A 26,411-nucleotide genomic window follows, 5' to 3' on the forward strand; every position below is an offset into this window, starting at 1 on the left:
GAGCAAGTGACAGCAGAAATCCACCACTACGAGTGCCAAGAAGACATCTTGGAGACACTCTAAGAGACACTGTCATTCTGGTGAAATACATAAACCAGTGGTGTGGCCTGGGGCCATTTGTGGAACACAACTTTATTTTGATAGGCCCATGGCATATTGTAGAAATAAAATGAACAACAAAACCTCGCAAAAATGTAAAAATAGAGCAAAAGCACCTTGCATAATGCAAAAAGCTTACATGTTGATCATGAATAAAAACATACATATTTGCCTTATGTTTTAGCCTTTCTATTAGCTTATTTCCAAAAAAATTACAGAAAGTCACGCCACCACCATATTGAGAAAATAATAACACTATTGTTTGTTTTATATACTTGAAGGGTCGACGCCACTGATGTTCTTTTTCTTTAATGTAAAATAGTTGATTACTGTTGTTATTTATAAGCATGTTGATGAACCCAGTGTTGCTTGTTGTCATATTTTAGGAGGCTATAGGCCACTACTGTTCTTTTTTATATATATATACAGTAGTTGCCTTTTTCTGGTACTGCAATTTAAATTCTATGGAAATACATATTGAAGCACAATTATTTTAAAGACTTGACCATTTGAAACGGTTTACAATAAAGAAGGGAACTTAAAAGTATATGGGCCTATTTTTTTATTTGCGTTGTGGTGTCAAATAAGTATATAGAATCATGGCGGTTCGTAGGTATTGGTATCGACATCATCTGGCAATATGACAACCCTACTTTGCGATGTAAAGTGCATTATACATCAAATGTATTTATCATTATTATCATACCACATACTGTTTATGATAGGTTGATCATTTCTATTTCATATACCTGTATGTTTGAAGAATGCTCACAGGGATGATATACAACGAACAAAATAATAAACACAACAAAATGTAAATCAACTAACTAAATTATTAGTTTAACCCACATTTTGGACAAACATAACTTCAGTTTTGAGTCCAGTCCAAAACGCACAAAATTAATAAAATAAGTCACTGTTCTAAATGTGTTCACTGGATGTCGCAATAGCAATGTGAGCGATAGCGAGCATGACTTCAGAGGGGGTGCAGCTATGTGCCGAGTTACGATAGAAGCAACACTTTTGTGTTTGGACACTACCTACTTTGCTTATTTGTGATAGTATACAAACTGTGGAATGTTACGTTCATGCCTTGATTGTCAAAGTTGTTGGTAATGTAAACCTGTGACATTTCTACCCAAATGCTTTTCATAATCTGTACATTTCGCGTAGTACTTATGCCTCTGAGCGCCCATGCATATTCTGAAATAACATGTATCCCCTTCTAACTGCATGTGTGATTAATGAAATTCCAAATTCACAAGTTTTGTTCTCGATGATGCTACATATGTACAGAATAAAGCACATGATGTTAGTACATCAGTAATGGAAAATTAGTAAATTACATTAATAACATCCTGTAATTTGATCTTCTGATAGATTGAAAACTAATACCAAAGGGAGCATTTTAAAACTCTGCCAGACTCAATTACACCTTTTTGACTGATGAACATTATCACATCATTCATTTACAGAGCATAAATAATGACAAATGAAGAGAGAATACTATTACCGCAACATGTAAGTGTAAAAAAATAAAAAACATTATGATTTGTACATTTTATGAATGTGCTCAGGCTATTTTTACAATTTTAAAAATCTGAAGTTGTCCTTGTTTTTAAGTTATCATGCCATAATTTTACCTGTCCGACCCACTTGGGAATAGATTTTCCTCCACGTGCCCCCTGAGCTACACCCCTGGCCTATTGTCTTTAAAGAGAGGCAATCTTTTTTTCACGATAGAGGATGCAACTAATCACATCATTTATTAATTAAAACAAGTATATTTAGTCCTCCTTAACACAAAGTGGTAAATAGCCATGTGTGAAAAACAGATGGCGATGGGTGAGAGCTGTACCACCCAATTAATTTATAAAACATATGCAAGGTTTTTTTGTGGTTTACTGATCTGCTTGTTTACCCAAGCTGACACTGACTGTGTGTGTGTCTGTGTGTGTGTGTGTGTGTGTGTGTGTGTGTGTGTGTGTGTGTGTGTGTGTGTGTGTGTGTAGAAGTCTGAACCCATTAAAAGGTAGGCGGTTGGTCCAGTGCGGGAATACAGCTTCACCCCTGTGCTGTGCTGGTATGGCAACACAGCAGAGGCAAAAAGAAACAGAATAATGTATGACTGAAGAGGAAAGATGAGACACCTTGTGAGTTGCCGCATATAACAGATGGCTGCCTTTCAATTTGGGAATCACATGCAAAAAATTGGTATGCACCTTGCAAACAAAGCTGGCAGGTTTACACAGCAACCAAGATGTCTTTTTTTTTTTTAAGAGATTGCACTTCGTGTGCACTTTAACGGAGTGTGTTGTCAGGTACTGTGATGATACAGCCTCACAAAATGCATAACAGCAGTTGAGAGATTTCATATGACACTACATTAAACTGTGGTTGGAGTTTGCTGAATATTTTTTTTTTTTAACACGATAGCCTTTAGGGGTGTGTCACTTTCTCAACTGCAGTCATGGATGTCCCATATCTGTCACAAGCAGCACACTGATGCATACCCACACACACACACACACACACACACACACACACACACACACACACACACACACACACACACACACACGCACACACACGCACGCGCACACACACACACACACACACATGCACAAACAAAAAAAAACAGCTGCCCTGTCCTTATATCACAAACTTTGCTGATGACCACAACACATCATCCCAACTCAGGGGGGATACACAAAAACGTAGACAGATATGCCGACACAATCAGGGGAGGGGCAGATATCTAGATTTATTTTCTTATTTGACTATATATAAACAACTTAACATCCCTGTGCCCTAAAAAAGTCATCAACAATCAGTCATGGCTTCAATTAGCAAGGAGGTGAAGAGCGTTTTAAAACAACAAATCTAATATTATATATATATATATATATATATATATATATATATATATATATATATATATATATATATATATATATATATACCATAGCCAAAAAATAGGCTTATAGGGAAAGAGAAACAATGTTTTGATTCCATGTTTCAATTGTTAATTCTTATATTAAGTGCTCTCCTTTTTTGTAATCCAGGGACAAAACAGAAGGTCAAATGGTGGATGGGGTAAGACAGGGGTGGAACTTGTTTTTATTGAGGGCCACAATGCTTAAAGGGGAACTGCACATTTTTGGAATTGTGCCTATCTGGATGTATTTTTTTTTTTGCATTATAACTTGTTAATATACTATCCATCCACACCATCCAATTTCATGACTTGAATATTCACCAAGTATTAGTGATATAGTTTTTATAAGCGCAGACAAACTATTTATAGCGGTGCCGTGATTACAGAACTACCTCGCTTGTGTGGCTATGTTGACATCATTGGTTGGTGAGCTGCTTTCTCCCCTCGGAGCTTGTGGAAGTTTATTCTAGATCATAAATAATGCCTCTCACCTTGATAATAAAAATATGAGGACATAATCTGACAAGTTGGTCAACATTGACCGCCAATTCAGACCCGAAAATGGCAAGAAAGACAAAAAAAGACACTTGGTTCCAACCCACTTTTTTCTTCGCTAGCATTAAGAGTCATTATTCATCTAAATGGGAACATGTTAACATCCTAGCAGTTGTCATCCCAGTGACATCAGACATTGTACAGTAAGTGATATTTTTGTAATGTTTATTGGCTCTCATGATGTCTGCGATGAGAAGTAATCAGTATTGCTGTCAAAGGAACAAGCAAATGTGATGCGTTTTTGAGATGAATGCGTTGGCGTATGCTTTAAATGAGCAAACTATATAAATATTACATATTATTATAATTGTGACTTTTACTACGTAACATATTGTTGGAAGCCATATCCATATTTAAGTGTTACTTCTTTCTAAAAACTCCTATAGTCATATTTACATCAGCTAATGTCTCGTGTGGTACAAAGTGCTTGGATTCGAGTGTCCTTGGTTAGAGTCAGAGCGCTGTCTTTGTTGAGACTGCCATTACATTCCTGAGATACGGAGCACAGCTAGACTGGGGAAACAGCAGGTGGGGGGGACAGGAGAAGGAGGAGGTAGACAGGAGTTCCGGGGTTTTGGTAGACCGATCTGGACCGGGCTGGGGAACGCTTGGGTGCTGGGTTGGTCTCATTATTGCCAAAGCTTTGACAATAAACAACGAAATACCAACTACTGCTTTTGGTGGTCAATTTAACATCAGCTTATTTGCCATTAAAAGAACTTGGGAGTGGACAGCAGACTTTGACTTCCTTGGGAGGAAGAGCTGTCGACGCAACAATTTGGGGGCTCGTCCGGGATGGCACGCTGTTGATCGATGACTTCTTGTAATCTTCTGGACAGACTCAATTGGCCAATTCAAGGTGAGCAGAACCTTTCTTTTTAGATAAAATCTGCGTTAGGAGTCTGTCCTGAAGTCTGTAAGTCAAACACTATATTGAACCCCAGCACGCAGAGTTGTGATTTCGATAGATTGATTGCATTTTTGCCGAGCCTGCAATTGCATTAAAATTGTAAATAAGTGGTCAACTCACGCCATTGTGTCTCGATTACCGTGACGGGCAGGTTCATTGACGAGTGAACTAATAGTTGGGTGTAGCTTACCCTGGGAATTTGGTCGTCCCTTAATGAGTTCGGGTTGCAAGATCCCAGTGACGATAAGAGGGCACTGAAACGTAAGGAAAAGGCTGGAGGCCATTTGTAAAAGGTACAATAAAGACTCCCGGGTTGAAAGATCCCTTTGCGTTGAGGGCACTAGAATTAAGAAAATATAGACACAATGGCCTTGGAGTGTGACAAACAGAAATGTGATGGCGGTGGGGAAAAATGTGATGATTGGCTGCCGTTCAATGATCAATTGAATGGACGGTTGTCGACAATGGAACTAGCAGGTAGAAAAAAAAAAGAAGAAAAAAAAGAGAAAAAAAAAGGAGAACGTTCCTTGAAAGGGTTAAGAGGGAGTTTACAATACTCGAAAAGTCGTGAACTCAAACGTCTGGTAAAATAAAATAAAAAATAAATAAAAAAAAGTAACTGGAAGTTTTATGGTAAAGTGAAACGCAGAGAGTGTGCTGCTGAGTGTGAGTGTGGGAGTGCTTACACGTGCTCGTGTGTGTGTGCTGCTGAGTGTGTGTGTGTGTGTGTGTGTGTGTGTGTGTGTGTGTGTGTGTGTGTTTTGTGTGTGTGTGTGTGTGTGTGTGTGTGTGTGTGTGTGTGTGTGTGTGTGTGTGTGTGTGTGTGTGTGTGTGTGTGTGTGCGCTGGTGAAAATGGAACACTCAGGGAGAGAATTTAAGAGTTTGGCGTATGATAAAAGTAAACGGGGATTACGTGGAAAAACGAAATGCAGCAAAAGAAACGATGGTTAATGACAGAATGAACTGATTGGTTTTTTGTCTGCCGCGCATGCGCAAGACAATTCAAACGACCCGCCCAGACTTTGACTAGGACACCGCCCCCTACTCCAGTGACAAGAGAAGGAGGTATTAACACGCCCCCTCTAAGATTGATCTTACCTCCGAAAATTAACCCCTTCTACACGTCTGTCCATTTTCCTACGGCAGACATTTTTGACAAATGACATTAACAATAGGGGAAAAGGATGTTTATAACCTTACGTTATGTGAATGGTTTATAGGACAACAGAAATTAGAAACATTGTGTGAAGTGTAAGGAAGAGTTAGGGTACAGGAGGTTGTTTGTAAAGGAAAACGAAAGTGAAAGAAAGATGAGAAAGTGACAAATTAAGGTATTCGTAAATGGTATGCTGTTGATTGTGGTTAGCTGCAAGTTTATTTGTTTGTTTAGTTGTTTGAGTGAAATGGGAAGAAATCAATAGGAATAATTAGATGCGAAATGGAATAAAACTATGAGTGCGATAGAAAATGAATGAATATATGAAATAAGTTCATTTTGGTCATATAATCAACCATCAACCATCAATCAATCAATCAATCAATGTTTATCTATATAGCCCTAAATCACAGGTGTCTCAAAGGGCTGTACAAGCCACAACGACATCGGCCTATCCTATACATTCACTGAACATTAAATTACCTGGAACATCAACGTTAAAAGAGAAAGTATTAACCCCTTATTTTGCAAGTCTGACCATTTTCCTCCAGCAGAGGGCGGTGCACACCAGACATTTTTGACACATGACAATTATAGGGGCCTACTTTAATATAAGTCTCTTGCCGATGCATACATGCAAGCCATTGTTGACCTTGTTTTCCCACCTGTACCTCCGGGAGGGAACCTTTGGCCAAACACTTTGGACAAAGTTAACCCTGATATACACGGTGCCAAAAACAATATATGGCAGGACATTTTATTCATCCCATGCAAAATAGGGCTAATGACAGAGCAACAAGAAAACGACTACTTAAATTACAGATCGCTGAAGATAAAAGGTTAAAAGAACCAAAAGGTCAAAGATCAGCTAGGGTATATTCGGCAGTGGGTGACCTTGCTTTTGAGTTCCAACAGGTGGAGGAAATAATCCTCAACAGACGTGCGGTTGGACTCGGGTGGTGGACAACACGATGCTTCAAAGCCAGTCTGGGGTAGACACTGTTTCGGCTGTGACCAGCCTGGTCACTGGAGTCGTGACTGTCCGAACATTTCCGAACAGGAAAGGTTCCGTCGTGCCAACAAACGAACACGAAGGCGTGTAAGAGGACGCCCACATCAGGAGCCGCAGCAGGAAGTACAGACAGGACCCCTGCTGGACATGAGTGTCAACGGACAATTTTATCAGCCACCCATTCGATTCTGAATGCAGAGGTACCAAAAAAACTGTGTGCTTCCTCTTTAAAGGTCGAAGGCTTCGCTGGGGTCACAAGAAGGTTACCTGTCACCAAACCACTTCCGGTTCAGATTGCTGGACCTCCTTTACAGACTGTACCCTGACATTCAAATCGCAAAGAAGGAACATTCCTGGTGTTACCTGACGGCTGAACCACCCAGCTGCGACACCACTACCAAGCATACCACAGCCTGAAACAACAGGAATGGCTCTAACGGTGAAAACCCTGACTGGCTGAGATGCTTCCGTGTGTTCTGCCACCCGACTCGCCATATGTTATGATTATTTATATATGTTGGAACTCAAGGTGTGGCTGCTCATGTTGACCTATCTTTGCAACAGCTAGCATGGTATAAAATGGACACAATAGTGTCCCACATTGTTCCCTTGCTCTCTGTCTCGCCTACAAAACCAAATAACTTAGGTCCAATGATAAGACACGGTGTAGCTGCCAAACATTACACCGACACCCAAATACCACATTTTCAATTGTTTAGGTTTAGCCCATGGTTATGTTAAACACATAACTATGGGCTGCACTTTAGACACCTGTAGGCTACGAGGAGCTAGCAGCTACACAACAGCTGAGCTAAAACGACACATTACATATTTAAGCATATCAAATAATTATAGTTGCTCATTACATACACATAGTCGTCAAGACAGAAGTCTGATAGAAAGTATTCAGTAACAAACGTGTCTGCATCATTCAACTTTCTACAACATGAGCTTGACTTAATGAATTATTGGGGCCACCAGGTGTGGTAAAAATTCAAAATATTATTGCTAAAGCATCCGCCATAAGGGTAGTATTTTTCTAGTATTGGTGACAATATAAATATAAGCATGTTTTGTTACTTTCACCATATTGAATAAATTACATAAAAGATAGGGTTTAGTCGAGTTTGAGTTATTTGTGATATCGCTAAGGGGTCCCCTACCCTAACAACACCCCCCAGTGGACCATAGAGGCTAAAGAGACAATCATTGACCTCAAACATGACCTGTCCTCCGCTACTTGACTATTAGCTGACCTTTTTCTTAGATGTTTCTGAAAGTGATAGTATGACTAACACAGCCCTTTTTTTTTCAGAAACAGAAGGGGGTGAGTGAGGGTGGATACAGACTCCTTGGAACAAAATCGACAATCATCCGACTCTGACACATTCCATAGTTTTAACGTTTTTACCGCGGGTTAGAAGTTATAACTAATTTTAATTTGAAAATAACGATTTTACACATCGATAGTAGTTCAATAGATCAAATTTAGAATATGGAGGAGGTGAGGGTGAACCATGTATAGTCTTTGATTTCACTGATATGATCAATACGGTACAAGGGAAAAGGTACGTACTGACTTGTGTTGACAATCACAGTGGTTGGCCGGAAGCAACAACAACCCCAAAAGAGGATGCAATATCAGTAATTAAATGACTTGTGGATGACCTAGTACCCCGACATGGTTTCCCCAAAAAGATTAGGTCAGACAACGGCAACCATTTAAAAAAAATACTCACTTAGCCTTGGTCGAAAAGGCTTTCGGACTAGAACACAGGTTTGGGGTACCATCCTGAGTCCCAAGGCAAGGTTGAAAGGATGGACCAGAACATAAAAAACTAATTGGCTAAAATCTGTGCACAGACCAAATTTAATTGGATTGACATGTTGCAATTAGCGTTAATGATCATTCGAAGGTCCGTGAATAAAACTGTTTTACCGCCCTTTGAGTTTTTCACCCTATGAGCTGCATACAGGTCAGCCATTCACGGGACCAGCAGCCCCCCATGGAAGGAGGACTCAGCGTAAAACCAAAATGGTATTTTACACAAAAAATTGCAGAATTTGTGTGCCTTTCCGTTGTGTTAGGTTCTGCGCATGTCAAAGTAAAGCATTCCGATTTAAGGTGTGATGCATGAAATTGCACGTCATAATCAGATCTTTTTTTTTAGGCTCCATGTACACAGTAACATTCCAACCCGAATGATGATCAGATTAAATAGATATTGTCCATGTACAAAACCCGTTTCCATATGAGTTGGGAAATTGTGTTAGATGTAAATATAAACGGAATACAATGATTTGCAAACCCTGTTTAACCCATATTCAATTGAATGTACTACAAAGAAGATGATATTTGATGTTCAAACTCATAAACTTTATTTTTTTTTGCAAATAAGTAACTTAGAATTTCATGGCTGCAACACGTGCCAAAGTAGTTGGGAAAGGGCACGTTCACCACTGTGTTACATGGCCTTTCCTTTTAACAACACTCAGTAAACGTTTGGGAACTGAGGAGACACATTTTTTAAGCTTCTCAGGTGGAATTCTTTCCCATTCTTGCTTGATGTACAGTATAAGTTGTTCAACAGTCCGGGGGTCTCCGTTGTGGTATTTTAGGCTTCATAATGCGCCACACATTTTCAATGGGAGACAGGTCTGGACTACAGGCAGGCCAGTCTAGTACCCGCACTCTTTTACTATGAAGCCACGTTGATGTAACATGTGGCTTGGCATTGTCTTGCTGAAATAAGCAGGGGCGTCCATGGTAACGTTGCTTGGGTGGCAACATATGTTGCTCCAAAACCTGTATGGACCTTTCAGCATTAATGGCGCCTTCACAGATGTGTAAGTTACCCATGTCTTGGGCACTAATACACCCCCATACCATCACAGATGCTGGCTTTTCAACTTTGCGCCTATAACAATCCGGATGGTTATTTTCCTCTTTGGTCCGGAGGACACGACGTCCACAGTTTCCAAAAACAATTTGAAATGTGGACTCGTCAGACCACAGAACACTTTTCCACTTTGTATCAGTCCATCTTAGATGAGCTCAGGCCCAGCGAAGCCGACGGCGATTCTGGGTGTTGTTAATAAACGGTTTTCGCCTTGCATAGGAGAGTTTTAACTTGCACTTACAGATGTAGCGACCAACTGTAGTTACTGACAGTGGGTTTCTGAAGTGTTCCTGAGCCCATGTGGTGATATCCTTTACACACTGATGTCGCTTGTTGATGCAGTACAGCCTGAGGGATCAAAGGTCACGGGCTTAGCTGCTTACGTGCAGTGATTTCTCCAGATTCTCTGAATCCTTTGATTTTATTACGGACCGGAGATGGTGAAATCCCTAAATTCCTTGCAATAGCTGGTTGAGAAAGGTTTTTCTTAAACTGTTCAACAATTTGCTCACGCATTTGTTGACAAAGTGGTGACCCTCGCCCCATCCTTGTTTGTGAATGACTGAGCATTTCATGGAATCTACTTTTATACCCAATCATGGCACCCACCTGTTCCCAATTTGCAAGTTCACCTGTGGGATGTTCCAAATAAGTGTTTGATGAGCATGCCTCAACTTTATCAGTATTTATTGCCACCTTTCCCAACTTCTTTGTCACGTGTTGCTGGCATCAAATTTTAAAGTTAATGATTTGCAAAAAAAAAACGTTTATCAGTTTGAACATCAAATATGTTGTCTTTGTAGCATATTCAACTGAATATGGGTTGAAAATGATTTGCAAATCATTGTATTCCGTTTATATTTACATCTAACACAATTTCCCAACTCATATGGAAACAGGGTTTGTACATGTGGCTAGTGTCTGTGCGTGAAAGTGACTGAGGAGGATCTGCTCCATGGTCTTCATGAGGTGGGAGGTCAGGACAACAGGTCTAAAGTGGTTGTGACAGTTTGACCCCACACTGTCACTGTTTGACCTTTGGACTTCCTCACAGACCGTGCACATTTGTTGGGAAGCTCAACATGGACAAACTACAAACATTCGGTTTTGTTAGCTAGTGAAAAGCATGTGCTCAACAAACAAATTGTTACCTGTCACTCACCATGGCTCTGAACAGTTGACTAAAAGAGTCAGGGTGGGGTTGAGGGCTTTATATAGGTGAACACACCTGCATTCACTAATTAGGCCAAATTTGGGTCGAACCATGATTATCAAAAGCTGGGTGTTACAGAAGGACACTGGACATTTAAAAGTGATGTTACCTAAGCCTGAATATACTGTGTACAAAAATGACTGCACTACACATGCAAAAGTACTATGTGAATACGTTTTAGACATGTGATGGTTATTTATGGTGTAATTTACAAAATAACTGTTTTTTGTAATTCCCCCTGTCAAATTGGTCCCAGCTAGTGGGAGGGGCTATAGGCTATTTAAATTGGAAAATGCCATTTTTCTGACAGTCTGCTGTCAGTCACTGCCAGAGGAGGTTCTCTGTCCTGAGCAGGAGTTTCGGTCTCCATGCATCATCTACTGAGGTGATTATTTTGATGATGAGATGTTGTGTTGTAACCGGTTAAATGAGTTTTGTTGATTGCTAATAGATTTTGCTAAATCTGTTTTGATTATTTAATTCTTTACTCTGACATATTTGATTATTGACCTTTGATTATGAATGCATGTATTTTGTTATAATGGATGATTTACATTTTGATTACTTTTAATATGCTTATTTTGATTAATCATATAGGCCTATTTAACGCATGCAACTTTGAAATGTATTTAGAATACAAATGTACTATATAAAATATACTATACTAATATTGCCTCTGTTTATTGCCATTACAGATTGTAGGTGCTTTGTTTTCCTGTCATTGTTCACCTTTTATTTTTTTTTGGATTTCAATAAATGTTTGTAAACTGTTACCAACTGCGTGCCTTGCCATCCTTGATTTGAAAGTCCGGTTTGCAAAGGTTACATTACCTTCACCCGAGGTGGGGTGTGACAGTGGTCTAGATCCCTAGTGAGTTGTTTTAGGGATTGGAACCACACAGGAGGTTTTCCAGAGTGTGGGGACTTTTTACAGGTTGTGGCTCAGGTAAACATGTAACTGGTCCGCACATTTCCTGAGTACCCTGGAACTGATGCCATCATTACGTGGCGGACCACTTTAAATGATGTTGCGGGCTATATCTGGCCCCCTGGCCTTGAGTTTGATGCTGAAAATGTCACCATATCATTTGTTTTTGGACTTATTAGTGTGGAGTCGAATTAGCATCAATTGGTAGGTTGGGAATACATGTGAGGTGAAAAAGGAGCATGCACAAGGTGACACATTTTTTTCTACAAATAAAATCAATTTAGTCCTGCAAAATGTTATTTGTGTCGACATTACATAAGTAATTATCTTTTTGAGCTTTTGTAAAAATAATGAAATAATAGTATCAAATTTGATTATAATTGTGTACCACATAGAGCCTATAATGGCTATTTACCCACACATTTACATATTTGAATGTGGATTTACACTTAAAGGGAGAATAGACCATTTCTTATGCATTCTTTGGCCTTTGAATGTGGAGCCGCTCAGCCACCATGAAGGGTTAACAATAAACGCACCACCATTGTCATGTTTAATTAACTTCTATTCTCCTGTCATGTAATGAAAATTGAAGTTGCGGATGGTATATAGGTTCTCCTGCTGCGCCCCCACCCTCCCGCTTTCCCCTCATTTTCATCCTCACATCTCTGGCTTGCCATCCCTCCAGTTACAGTAACAGCGTTCCCTCAGACCACATTTCCACATCTATAATTAATTAATCCTGTCTCCATGTATTTTTTTCAAGAGCGCACATTCTGCTGCTTCCAAGACTATCCCATATGTAAATCTGCTTTTGCTTGCCTCCCAGACTATCTCATTTACCTTCATATGTATGTCTGCACCGCATTGTGCAAAGGTCATACTTTTATATGTAGGGATGCTAACCACCCCTAATATTTACTATTCAAAGTGTGAGTAAACGTGGGCATGCTGCACATACACCCTGGTATTCATAAAGATAAAGAGCTAGTATAGAGTCGGTGATACAATGGAGATCATACACCCTTACAGCGATATTGCAGAGATGTACAGCATGAGCCGGGGAGTGAGTCAGGGATCAGAATTTAGCCTTTTATCTGCCTTGTTTCACTGAAGAAGTGGTCACCCGCGGGAGAGAGTGCTGTCTTACAAGCACACGTCCTCTCAAAGCCAAATTATGTATGCTGTTCTGTTCCATAGTCATCGTCGTCATCACTTTGTAATGGACTGGGCTTTTAAAGAAAGCTAAATGCATTCCCTCACAGAACCTGAAAGTCTAAAACGGCGTCATCTGTTTTTCTGCACCTTTAATGTGCACTTTTCCTTTACGCTTTCTGTGCTGCTAGATGTGTGTGTGTGTGTGTTTTATTGCTGGTAATCATATTTCCCTGTTGCCTTAATTATTGTTAGAAAAAAAAAATGCCAGGATGATCTGTGCAGCTGCATCATCCGGCATGATCAAACACATCCAATGATGGCCACCAGAGATTGTGGCACTGAGCTGTGATTACTCAACATCCTGTGCACAGCCATCTTTGCATAAAAACATAAAGATGGGCCACAATATGTGCATGTTTGGATGTTATAGAGATAAACACATTTTAATAAATGTGAGTAACTATGCACTGCTCCTTTACGTCTGCATGCATTACACATAAAACTAATTTATATGGTAATGCCAGGCTTCCACATGAACTCTTAAAATGTTTCATGCTGTGATTGTACTGATTGACCTTTGTGTCTCAAGTGTGTAATGAACTGAAAAAAAGACTAGGAAAAAATGTATATAAGTGACCTATGGACAAGGCTCACATTTTACATAGAAACACAAACAGCATCCAAAATTATTACCACAACAAATCAAAACATTCACACATGAAAATTAATGTATTGCCAAAATAAACAATACAGTCGTAAGTCGGTTTTCATAACAGTTTTCTATTAAAATGATTGCTAAAAATACGTTTTTGTACACTGAGTCAGTTATGGTAGGGCCAAACGTTTCGCTTAAAGGGTTCATATTGTTATTTTCTACATTTAAAACATTTCCTTGTGGTCTACATCAGTGTTTTTCAACCCCTGTGCATGAGATATAGGCTGGTGTGTCGTGGGAGATTATGTAATTTCACCAATTTAGGTTAAAAATATTTTTTGCCAACCAGTAATAATAATCTGCAAATTATGTGCCGTTGTTTAGTGTCGGTGCTGTCTACAGCTCGGCAGGGTAACCGTGTTCTACTCTTCCATATCAGTAGGTGGCAGCCGGTAGTTAATTGGTTTGTAGATGTCAGGAACACGTCGTGTGAGACGACAAGGGTTTGTCGTCGTATCTAATGCTTAAACCAAAAATAAACAAAAGGTGAGTGCCACTAAGAAAAGGCATTGAAGCTTAGGGAAGGCTATGCAGAACGAAACTAAAACCTAACTGGCTACAAAGTAAACAAAAACAGAATGCTGGACGACAGCAAAAACTTACTGTGGAGCAAAGACGGCGTCCACAAAGTACATCCGGAAATGACATGACAATCAACAATGTCCCCACAAAGAAGGATAACAACAACTTAAATAGTCTTGATTGCTAAAACAAAGCAGGTGCGGGGAATAGTGTTTAAGGAAGACATGAAACTGCTACAGGAAAACACCAACAAAACAGGATAAGCCCCCAAAATAGGATTGCAAGACAAGAACTAAAGAACCAAAACACTACATACAGTAAAACAGCAAAAACTCAAAATAAGTCACGGCGTGATGTGACAGGTCGTGACAGTACACCTACTTTGAGACAAGAGCTATATTGATGCATGCTTGGTTATGGTTTTGTCACGGCGCACGAGCGCTCCGTGCTTCGCTCTTCGCTCTTCTGCGGGAGCGCTCAGGGGCTCCGCTGTGAGCACCAGACATGCCCCCGCGCTCGCCACGCAGACCGTGCCCACACTCCGCCGCAGCCGGAGGCAACCAACGACCAACGACCAACGCACCTGGCTTTGATGAGGGACGACAGCATAAAGAGCCTCGCCGCTGACTTCTCTTCGTCGGAACGTAGCTCTGCTCGCAGTAAGTTTCGCGTCTCTGACTTCCCACTTGATCTCGCTCGTTTGCTTGTTTCCTTGTGCCCTTTTTCCTGATCCCATTTTTGTCTCTCGTTCTCCCCACAGTGCCCGTGTCTCAGCTTTTGCTGTGTACCTCTGCTGCAGCTTTTCCCTCCTGGACTTTGTTTGCTCTCCCCGATCCTTGACCCCGTTTTGAACTTCCGGACTTCTCTCTCCTGCCTTCGACCCCCGTTCGGACCTCGGACCCCCCTTGGCTTCTTCCCCCTTGGACTTGGACGCTGAACATTCAACACGCACCTCAACAAACCTCACGGTATTTTCATACGGTTAAGTTCCACACATAGCCTTCTATACAAACACATAGTAGCATACACCCCCATGCACTCATCAAGCACTCAATAAACCTGTTGAGCTTGATCTACTGTTGTCGTGTCGTCTCCTTCCCCAGTCCGACATAACCGGTTTGAAGTCATATCCAACAATTGCGACAAGGACTTTTTACTGTCAACTCAGTTTAATTTTTTTATGATTTCTGCTGGTGGTGGGCCTCCGGATATTTTCAATAAAAAAAATGTACCTCAGGTCAAAAAAGGTTGAAAAACACTGGTCTACATGACATATAATGGTGGTTAAAGTATTTCTGATTCTGATTCTTAGGTCGACATTTTGCTTAGATTATGTTTTACAGACCGTCTTCAAGCCGCTTTCTGACCGTCTCTACAGGATCATATTTCCGTGCCTCCACTTCGACTACGTCTTCTCCCCGTCAGCCACGTTGAAGTTTTTAACGCTTTCATATGAAGTCTATTCACAGATATAAGTTAGAACTATGCACTACTTTTATTAGAAATGGCAAAAGCGGAGGATGCGTGTGCATGTATGAGTCAGTCTGCACCACAACAAGAGGATAGAGAAAAAGAAGGAAGTTATTGACGACAACGTCGGACTAAATGCCGGACTCAGGCAAATCTTGTTAGGTAAAACTTTACCATTTAAGGGGATATCTGCTGACGTCACCAATTGGAAAAACGTCGCAAATTAGTCAAATTCCAAACGGCTCGTTTAGAGGAAGTATGAAGGAAGGCAAGATTGTTTTGTAAATAACTCTGCCATGCCTCCACGGTTTAATTTCACATTTGCGGGACTTAAGCAGATCCAAATACACACAAACAGGAACCAATAGGTAAGAAAAGTTGTTTTCCATTTTAGGTCCATTTTAAAAAACTAGGTTTCCAACAAATAAAATAGCGACGCGTTGGCTGCTAAGTCTCTGTGTTTAAAAAAAACAAAGATTGCCCCGAAAGGGACGAGCGGTAGAAAATGGATTGATGAATGGATGAGAATGGGTGCAAAAAAAAAGTGAATTGTATCACATTGCAGTGGGGTCGGGGAATCATGACAGCGTGATGTGTTGTGCCGAAAAGTGCTGTATCGGACTTGCATGGCATCGTATCAGTTTTGTGAGCACACAGTTGTTTTTGTATATAACATGAGTGCCACCACTTTGATAAAAAAAAAATGGTGAGAAACAGTACTGAATTTAATAAAGAAGTCATAGTAAAATACAAATGTGGCGTCTGTGCGGCTCGACTTAACTCTCATCCCTCTCCGCTCAACGTCGTTTTCACCAACAAGACTCTTCAATAAATTTAAAAGTGATGTCAAATGTTTATTTATCCAATTCAATTGTCATATATATGTATTTCACATTGTTTTCCGCATATACAGTACAACCTAATTGTTCTCATTGAAATTTGTTTGGTGTTAATTTTTGTGGATGTCTGGAACTTTTTTGTTGGAATTACATGATTTTGTATGGGAAAAATGTTTTTTTTTTTTTCTGCGGACCCTTTGTAACAGACTAATAACGAAAACCTAACTGTGTCTACATTTTGGTATTGAATAGAATGGTGATACTTTGGAGGTTTAAACATAATTAGGTTTTGTATAACAAATCCTGCATGCTTTTACAGAGACAATAAACTAACTCCATACACTTTAAATTACACTTTTGTTTATTTTTATTTGCACTGGTGTTGGTGCAAGGTGTTTGGAATTTATGATCATCTGAACAATATAAACATTTATAGTATGACAGAGAGCAGATGTTCCTAATACAAATTACAAACCCAATCAACATTTTGTTAAAGGAGACATAGGGGGCAGCAGGCAAAGTACAGGTACACACCTTTTTATTAGGGAAAACAGAATGGAAATAGTGCAGCAGGGAAGGTCACAGGGAACGCTATACAGTATCCTGACTGGGAACCACGGACAGGTTTGTCCTGATTAGCGATATATATATATACCAAGTACAGGTATTTGTTGGTACCGGTTTCTAATTGGGTCAGCCCAGAAGGATTAGGGTTTGTTAAATCTCAACCTAACCCTGGACAAATGATACGGCTATCTGTATTTTTTTTTATCCAGCTGACTGTCATAATCATGACACAATGTCATATTAACTTCAGGTGATGCTGATATGCATAGAAATAGACAGTTAAGCTTGGAATAATCACATATAAGGAAGCAACACCACACAAAACTTTGTAACATAATATTTTCTCCTCAAAAGTTCCTCAAAGTCATGCACGCTAACACAAATGTTACTCAGTGCTGCGGCTACTAGGTTCCATCAACCGTACTCGTAGCGATCCAGTAATACACAGGCCAATATTAATCCACTCAGAGAAGTAGAACATTGGAGTAATATACTGTAGTAATCCATAAGGTTGCTCTGAAGCAAGATGGCATCAGCTGACAGGTCTCCAGTCGCCGTCTGACGTTATGTCATCGCGCCGTGTTTGCGTGGCATCAAAACACACCTTTCTTAAATACACACCGACCTAACATGCACATTATTTGTATTGATTTATACTATATATTTTATTAACAGTAATATGTGAAAGGTATGTGCTCTGCACATGAATGCCATACTCATAACTATTATTTCCAGCTGAGTATAATTGTATTGAATAAAATCACAGTGATGGATCTGTGTGGTCTTTACAAGATGATGACACACAACTGCATTGCACCTTGGACTGCAAACACAGTTCATTTAAGACTTAAAAAGCATGTGTTGATTAAATAATTCCCTGCTGTGAGATGATGCATGTTTTCGGTAGTGTTAAAATTCTTGTGCTAAAAAAATTGTAATAAAAAAAATGCATTTTTACATCTCTTTATTCACACACAGTACCGATAAGAGTACTGATGAATAACGGTGTCGATAAGGAATATCGATATTGGTATCGGTAAAACTTTAACAATATACATTTCTAATCCTGATTGCCAATCAAGTACAGGTGAGGGAGCCATTGCTCAGACAAAACAAGAGGTGGAGGCAAACAGGAAGTAGAAACACAATTACAGTAAGCGTACAAGACAGGAAATAATAGAAAAACTAAGGAAACTAACAATAAAATCCAAACTGGAATGTGTGATCACGGGGCCTCTGATCAATTTTGTCTTTTCAGACCAAAACATTTTGTTACAATATTGGAAATTCTTGCTAAAAATGGCAAAGCATCAAATTATAAGGTGTGTTATATTTATCTAATTTTGGAATGTGTACAATGACACTGACACGCAACATGAAGTGACATAAATACAGCAAAAAGCAGGTGGCCCTAATGTGGTGATCGGGTGATCTATGTAATGTTTATAAAGTTTCTTATCAACCATTTGTTGACAAAAAAAAATTGCGATGACAATGGTCTTCAAGATATATCTAACAGGCTTTATATTCAACAGTGTACTTTTTGAAAAGACAAATTAAGATACTTTTGGAGAAAGTGGGGGGTGGTTTCATTTTCAATCTGGGAAAGCCTCAACAAACGGAAATTTTGCAGACATATGCAGAAAGTATGTTATAAATATGACTGTTGAGCAAATTTACACTAAAGCTGTCCACTACATGTTATCTAGTCCAGTGTTTTTCAACCACTGTGCCGCAGCACACTAGTGTGCCGTGAGATATTGTTTGTTGTGCCGTGGAAAATGACGTAACTTCACCTAATTGGTCCAAAAAATATTTTTTGCAAATCAATAATTATAATCTGCAAATAATGTGCCGTTGAGTGTCTGTGCTGTCTATAGCTCGGCAGGGTAACCATGTAATACTCCATATCAGTAGGTGGTAGCAGGTAGTTAATTGCTTTGTAAAAGTCAGAACGCGTCGAGGATGGTTTGTCGTGATCCCAATATGCAGAGCACAGCGGGAGACGGTGTGCAGGTAAAAAGGTACGTAACGCGAAAAGGCAATGACGCAGCTTCATTGCCTTTTCCTTTCGGTTTTGTCCATTTTTGGGTAACATGGCTATGCAAAACGAAAGTAAAACTGAATTGACTACAAAGGAAATAAAAACAGTATGCTGGACAACCGCAAAGACTTACAGCATGAGGAGCAGAGATGGCGTCCACAAAGTACACCTGTCCCCACGAAGAAGGAAAGCGTCAGCACAACTGAAATAGTCTTGATTGCCAATACAAAGCAGGTCAGGCAATAGCACTCAAAGGAAGGTGTGAAGCTGCTACAGGAAAACAACAACAAAACAGGAAGAGCCACCAAAATAACAGCGCAAGACAGGAACTAAAGCACTACACACAGGAAAACAACAACAAACTCAAAATAAGGCACGACAACCTGGTAGAGTTTCATTTTTTAACGTTTTCTGCTGGTGGTGCCTCGTTTTTTCTTTACTAAAAAAGTGTGCCTTGGCTCAAAAAAGGTTGAAAAACACTGATCTAGTCCACATAGAAGTATTGTAAATGTAGATTCAAATAACCATAGGTTCCCTTTATTGTAATACCTAATTTGTTGTAGTTTTTTCTACTATTTGTCTCAGTAACTAAATGCTCCTATACCATCTACTTGCCTACTCCAACACCAATGCTCCAGTGAGCAGCTTAGGAGTTGATTCATCCCAAATCTCTCTTAATCACATCCCCGCAGTCCCCCTCTGGTAAGCACAAGGCCACCACAGAGCCTGCTTATATAGAGGCGGTAAAAGAGCAGCCATTGTTTGACCTTCTATCCAACACCTTTCCAAGATGTCTTTCTAAGTCTTCAATTTCATAAAGCATCCGAGCATCTTTAAGAGGAACTCCCAGCACCTCTGTCAAATTGCTTTATATGACATTTGTGTTGACATATAGGTATGAAAAATGTGTTCAACCTTTCTTTGATCGACCATCATGGAGTGACCGGGCTCCACAGTGAGATAACACAAACACTCGCTCGCAGTCCAATTCAGACAGACAGGTTTATGAACAAAGAAATCATTATTTTTTTGGAACCAGCTTTCTGTCATCCCATAATAGAATCTATGCAGTCGTCCGAAGACAGAGTTGACTTAAATGTACAGTACTATTTATTTATTATTTCTGCAGAAAGACGTGCACAAGTTGACAAAATAACTGTAAACACTGACATAGCTAGATATTAGTGTGAGGTCCTTTAATCCGCATCCTGATCTGTGATGTTATCATGTTGGCTTTGGGACAGATGAGCAACAACTACCGGACTGCCAAGTGGACTTAAAGCAGCAGACTGCTCCATGCCCACTTTTATACATGAAACCCCTGTTAAAAAAAAAAAATTGAATCACCAGATTTGAAGGATGTTCATTCAGTTGTTTAATTTTGTAAAAAAAAAAAAAGATAAAATACATGGAAAAAAAACTATAGTCACTTCAAATGGCAGTCAGCAGCAGTTTCATTTTTAGATCAAGCAGATTGAAAACAATAGGAAATCACTTAATTCTGAGGATAATATTATAAAATCATAAAAAAAACAAAAAAAAAACACGACAACACACCACTAGTATTTTGTTGCACCACCTCTGGGTTTTATAACAGCTTGCAGTCTCTGAGGCATGGACTTAACAAGTGACAAACAGAACTCTTCATCAATCTTGCTCAAACTTTCTCTGATTGCTGTTGTCAGATAAGCCTTATAGGTTGGAGTCTTGGTTTGAAATCCGGACTATTTGCAGGTCATGAAATTGACCTTATGCATCTTTCTAAAGTAACATTTTTACAGTTGTTGCTCAATGGCAAGATACATTCTGATCTTGAAAAATGATGTCATCATCCCCAAACATCCTTTTGAGTGATGGAATAAGAAAAGTGACAAAAATTTCAAAGTAAACGTGTGCTGTTATTGAATACATAATCACAGCTATCTCCCCAGTGCCATTACCTGACATGCAATCAATCACCGTGGAAATGTGCATGTTTTCTTCAGGCAGTTGTCTTCATAAATACCATTGAAATGGCACCAAACAAAGGTTGCCGCATCATCACGTTGCCTAATGCAGATTCACTATTCCTCACTGAATCCACCTGGTGCAACAGCTCTCCTAGGTGTAAACAGTCTTTTTTAACTGCAGACTAGTAAACTAAATAATTTAATCTGATGCAGGTGTCAGCTTTGGAAATTAAAATGTATATGGTGATTCCATATATTTATCTCACAATTGAGTGATTCAAAATGTTTACTCTGCTTGATCTGAAACGGAAACTGTTACTGACTACCACAATTTGTATTCTTGATTTATTTTAGTGTTTCTCAAAGCTATAAAGTTGTCATTTGAAAATGACTATAGTTTTGTTTCATGTCTGTTATCTGTTTTTTTTTTCACATTCAAACAGCTGAAAGAACATTTTCCAAGTCTGGTGATTCCATAAATCTTTCCAGGGGTTGCAATAAACTGGAAAGAGCAGCCCCCAACAGCGCTATCATCGCACTGCATTATTCAGATTCATGTTTAGTCCAGATACGGACAGAAAAATGTATAAGGAAAAGCTAACACTGTCAAATTTAATGTGTTAACTCAAATTTAATGCACTAACTAATGTGATTAATTTCAGAAAAACATGTTGCATTAATAACATATATACACAGATTAATTAGATAAATAATTTTGGATGTACTTGCTCCTTTGGTGATTTTTAATGGTTGCATGAAAGAGGGTGTGGGTTGTTAGACGGTCATTAATCAGGTCAATAAATGCGAGTGAGAAGACTCCGACTGGTGTGCTTGGTAGCAAATTGTACTCCAAATTAGAGCCCAAATAAAATAAATGACAAGCATTCTAGTAACCTATCTAAAAATTGTTTCTGTATGACATTCTGACAATAAAATTGCATGTGTCAACATATTGGGTTCTATTTTAAGTTAATTTAAATCATGCAAGAGAGTAATAACCTGTGATTAATTGTGATTAATCTGATTAAACAAATAATGGTTTGACAGCACTACCAAAAAAAACATAGGGATGAGAAATTATAATTATATATATATATATATATATATATATATATATATTTATATTTTAATCAGATTAATCAGAAATTTGAAAAATAATTAATTATGTTCAATTGTCATGTGTATTGCATGTCAAATATGTCTGATATATCCCGATTTTCACTGTATTATATTAACAGGAAGATCATTTAAAGGCCTACTGAAATGATTTTTTTTTATTTAAACGGGAATAGCAGATCCATTCTATGTGTCATACTTGATCATTTCGCGATATTGCTATATTTTTGCTGAAAGGATTTAGTAGAGAAAATCGACGATAAAGTTCGCAACTTTTGCTCGCTGATAAAAAAAAAGCCTTGCCTGTACCGGAAGTAGCGTGACGTCACAGGAGCTAGGATTCCACACAATTCCCCGTTGTTTACAATGGAGCGAGAGAGATTCGGACCGAGAAAGTGATGATTACACCATTAATTTGAGCGAGGATGAAAGATTCGTAGATGAGGAACGTTACAGTGAATGACTTGAGAGGCAGCGATGGACGTATCTTTTTTCGCTCTGACCGTAACTTAGGTACAAGCTGGCTCATTGGATTCCACACTCTCCTTTTTCTATTGTAGATCACAGATTTGTATTTTAAACCACCTCGGATACTATATCCTCTTGAAAATGAGAGTCGAGAACGCGAAATGGACATTCAGTGCCTTTTATCTCCACGACAATACATCGGCGAAATGCTTTAGCTACGAGCTAACGTGATAGCATCTTGCTTTAACTGCATATAGAAACAAAAGAAATAAACCCCTGACAAGAAGTATAGATAGAAAATCAACAATACTATTAAACCGTGGACATGTAAATACACGGTTAATGCTTTCCAGGCTGGCGAAGGTTAACAATGCTGTGCTAATGACGCCATTGAAGCTAACTTAGCAACCAGACTGCACAGAGCTATGCTAAAAACATTAACTCTCCACCTACGCCAGCCAGCCCTCATTTGCTCATCAACACCCGTGCTCACCTGCGTTCCAGCGATCGGCAGAAGGACGAAGGACTTCACCCGATGCGTTTGGCGGCCCGGAGACGTAGGAAGTCAAGGTGAAGTCGGCGGCTAGCGCAGCTAGCGCGGCTAGCGCGGCTAGCGCGGCTAGCGCGGCTAGCGCTCCAACAAAGTCCTCCTGGTTGTGTTGCTGTAGTCCGCTGCTAATACACTGATCCCACCTACAACTGTCTTCTTTGCAGCCTTCATTGTTCATTAAAAAAATTGCAAAAGATGTCCAGAATACTGTGGAATTATGAAATGAAAACAGAGCTTTTTGTATAGGATTCTACGGGGTACCATAACTTCCGTTACTCGGACTTCGTCACGCGCATACGTCATTATACCGCAATGTTTCAGCCGGATATTTCCCGGGAATTTTAAAATGTCACTTTATAAGTTAACCCGGCCGTATTGGCATGTGTTGCAATGTAAAGATTTCATCATTGATATATAAACTATCAGACTGCGTGGTCGGTAGTAGTGGCTTTCAGTAGGCCTTTAAAGGACATGATTGAATAGGCTACAACTCTTGTGCTCTGCCAGGTTCCATTATCTGTGTCTCTCATTGTGTTTATTTTATTTTGGTGGCCTCTACGTTTCTACCAGTTATGGACAATGTTGATATTGTTTATAACAATGCATCAGCACAGTTACTTCACTTACTTGACACAGTTTATCATGGAGCAGTAAAGGGCTCCTACAAAGATGAAAACATTGACATTTTTTTAATAGTTCTGGGCCTAAAAATTATGTTTACAGGTAAAATACCCCCCCCCCAAATAGACACAGTAGTGATTTTAGGGTTGTTTTCTAACAAGTTTCAGCACATTTTAGAATGACGTCACCTATAGAAGACTGGGAGCAATTCCATATTGCCTAGCATGTGTTTTGGTTGCATCTTCACCCCGAATCTTGTTATTGTCATGCAGAATTTGAAGCAATTAGCAAATATGTCTGCCAGCTGCATTGTTGCAAGCTGTAGCAATACAACTAAAGAAGGGGTCAGTCTGCATAAGTACATTTCCAAATGATGGGAATGTGGGGAAAGTATGGACCTCGCCAGTCAAATTGACTTGCACAATGGGATGGACCAACCGAGAGGAGTGTACTTTGCAGTGATGCTTTTCATGGTTCTGGCTTCAAAGAAAATGAAATATGGTTAAAGTTTGGATAAAACAACATTTTAAAGATTCAAGCCAAATGCAATCCCAAGAACAGACCTGGCGCTCAAAATCGAGACAAATGAAGGTTGGCCGCTAGTGTTCCATTTTGCATCCTTTTCTACTGATGTTCTCTTCAATATGCGTCAATATGCATTATCAAAATACAGAAAGAGCATGAGAAAACACAGGCTAATATGTATATGGAAAAGCTTGGGAGTCTGTATATGGTAATTAAAAAAAAAAAAAAATTCTGAAAATGTTAACCACATCAGTTTTGAAGTAATCATGGACTAGGAATAAACATGCAATTAAGTCATCAAAATAATAGTTTTGCATGCCTTTATCCACACTGTTTATGTGGTGAAATGGGCTTTGGGCGCTTAAGGTCCTTTAAGAATAATCTGAAACCTCAAATCACTTACTCATCATGGTCTTTTGTAGTTCAGGTCGGACGGTCACCTTTTTCTACTCACCAAACAACAATTCAGTCATGTGGAAAATCTTTTCATCAATATGAACTTGGTCTTGGTTTGATGCATCGCAGTTTGTCAATATGAACTTTGAATGGCGTGAGATACAGTACCGTGCCTCTTCAGGCGATGTAATAACCCTTTTGAATCACTGTCAAAAATGTCTGTGCATGGTGACACGCTGCAGCCAGCCTTGCTGTCTGATCTGCATGCAAAACCACGTGCCAAACCAGATTTTCTGTGGACAGATGAACAAGCTTGCAGTAGAGATGAGACAACATCTGTGTCACGTTTCTGCGTGAGGAAAGGTCAGAAGTGTAAGTCGTACAATGGATGACTGACAGATGCAAGCGTAGATGTGGATGACAGACCGTATTCTCTAGGTAACAGTCGTAAGGAAACTGACAATCCCATCTTAATCTTGGGGATGATGAGAAACAAACTGTCGCCTCCCCAATGGAACACAAACAAAAACCCATACATGTATTACTTTTCATTACGCTGAAATAATATTAAAATAATGGAATCACATTGCATTTGCCTCCAATAGTCCTGACACCTTAACTCAATAACTCAATTTATTTAAAAAGAGCCAGGCTAATTAAAGGACCGTACATACTTTCAAAAACATATTTCAGAAACCACTAATTTTCCATTTTACCATTAATAATGTATCTTTATAGTCAATGAAATGTATTCACAGCTAAGCAATACCTATTAAGGTTGGGAAAAAACAGAGCTCTTTATGAGAGACATTTATTGTTTTTACTGGCAATGTCAAATTGATCAATAAAGACTGCATTTTATTGTTAATAAAGCTTTCTCAGCCTGTTCATCAGAGAGTGCAAGGACTGAAATTATGTGTGTTCTGTTACACCAATTACCGGCTGGGAGAGGCGTTGGAAGGAAAGCACCATTAAGCTCAGCATTTGAAGGAACCTGAAAACAGCCGAGTGTTTTCTCTCAGGGGAATGCAATTGATGAGACGCAATGGAACACCACACCCACCGGAGCATACTGTCCCTCAGCAAATTATTATTTGGCCTGCAGTATAAATGTGGAGACTACCTGGCTGGGGTTTATGCTGCCCAACTATAAAATAACATCCTTCCCTTACCGTGAATGCTTTCAACTGCTGATATCGAAATATAAATACATTTTCTTATCGTAGGACATCTCAAGTACTGGTTAAATCTCGTGTCCACATTACGATACAATGTATATACAGAATGTAAGTCACATGACATTACCATGTCGGTATTGCTATTAAGGCACTAAGTGTCAACACTCCCTGCCTCAATTTGCCACATACAACATATGTGCCTGTGTGTTCTCCCTATCTGTTATCTTGCTACAACTCAAGGACACACAGGTTAGATGACGTACAGGCTCTAAAGTGCTGTAGGTGTGAATGTGTTTGACAGTGTTCATCTGTTAGCAATGTGGTCACCCGTAAATCCTGTCTACCCGTCTCAGTACTGCTCCTATATACAGTACTCTGAACAGATACAACATTATGAGCTCTTGCTTTCAACTTATGTGATCTAAAACACTCCTGAATAAAATTGAATGCAACCAAATTGTATGGAAATACAGAAAATGTAGAAAACAATTATATGCAATTATAATACAACTGTATTGGAACTCAAAACAGCCTGCTTAAAAGTGTGAAATGATTGTTTTTGAAATTCAATATATTTGTTT

The 26,411-nt window shown here is 39.3% G+C and overlaps 1 protein-coding gene across 5 annotated transcripts in view; it reads right to left on the reverse strand.

The window, feature by feature from the left end:
* Positions 1-26,411, reverse strand: part of LOC133650617 (roundabout homolog 2-like) — a 222,582-nt gene that overhangs the window by 104,545 nt on the left and 91,626 nt on the right. Inside the window, exon 1 of one of the 5 annotated variants that reach the window (XM_062048093.1) lies at positions 10,723-10,749. The exons of the other annotated variants lie outside the window; for them this stretch is intronic. The gene's annotated coding sequence lies outside the window, so the exon portion shown is untranslated. Of the gene's footprint in view, positions 1-10,722; positions 10,750-26,411 lie in introns of those variants that run through there. 5 annotated transcript variants of the gene reach the window in all.

This window comes from Entelurus aequoreus, linkage group LG05, assembly GCF_033978785.1.
Source record: "Entelurus aequoreus isolate RoL-2023_Sb linkage group LG05, RoL_Eaeq_v1.1, whole genome shotgun sequence".
Lineage (NCBI taxonomy): Eukaryota > Metazoa > Chordata > Actinopteri > Syngnathiformes > Syngnathidae > Entelurus > Entelurus aequoreus.